Source organism: Penaeus monodon, chromosome 19 (genome assembly GCF_015228065.2).
Source record: "Penaeus monodon isolate SGIC_2016 chromosome 19, NSTDA_Pmon_1, whole genome shotgun sequence".
Lineage (NCBI taxonomy): Eukaryota > Metazoa > Arthropoda > Malacostraca > Decapoda > Penaeidae > Penaeus > Penaeus monodon.
In genome coordinates this window covers 22,577,431-22,577,784 of record NC_051404.1, presented here as the reverse complement: position 1 = coordinate 22,577,784, position 354 = coordinate 22,577,431, and positions in this window count along the sequence as shown.

Here is a 354-nt window from a genome sequence, read left to right as displayed (position 1 = left end):
TTAAGTTTATTTATTATTTTTTTGTGCCGTAAAATTGTAGAAAGACTATAGAATTCGATTCAGTAGGAATGGTTTAAACATCAACAGCAGAAAATGTCTCAATTAATGAATTAATCATCAAAAAATTTATTTTTGCAATTGAAAGCCGTGCACTTATGAAAAATATCCATTATTTTTGTTATGTAAAGAAATGTCTTTAAAAGGATTAGACTGATGAAACACATTGTGATTAGTCACAGAAAGAACTCTGTGTCGTGAATTATCATCTGTTAAATTTCAATTAATCGAGCAAACTTTTAAAGACGTTTTTCTCAAAATTAATTTTTATGATATTGGCCCTCCTTAATCTCGGCC